This window comes from Sinocyclocheilus grahami, unplaced genomic scaffold (genome assembly GCF_001515645.1).
Source record: "Sinocyclocheilus grahami isolate Dianchi unplaced genomic scaffold, SAMN03320097.WGS_v1.1 scaffold3109.1, whole genome shotgun sequence".
Classification (NCBI taxonomy): Eukaryota; Metazoa; Chordata; class Actinopteri; order Cypriniformes; family Cyprinidae; genus Sinocyclocheilus; species Sinocyclocheilus grahami.
The window spans coordinates 66,064-66,354 of record NW_015508276.1 but is presented as its reverse complement, the minus strand read 5'-3'; positions in this window follow the sequence as shown (position 1 = coordinate 66,354).

Genomic DNA, 291 nt, shown 5'->3' with positions numbered 1-291 from the left:
TGACCGTCTCTGTGTTCTTGATAGATTGCCTTCATTTATGTAATTGAATGTTTGTTTTTATTGTTTTATTATGTGTCTGCGTTTTTTTTTTTGTATTTGAGTTGAATTCTGTAACTTTTTAAAAACTGAATATAATAGTATTTAAGGAAGTTGTGATTTAACGGTCATTAGGAATCAGATTTGATACGATCTGTGATGTATTTTATCTATTTTTATGCCATTTTCAACATCTTTTATTTATTGATGGTGTAATCTTTGTGTACAAAATGTGTTCAACACAAATCGAGCTCA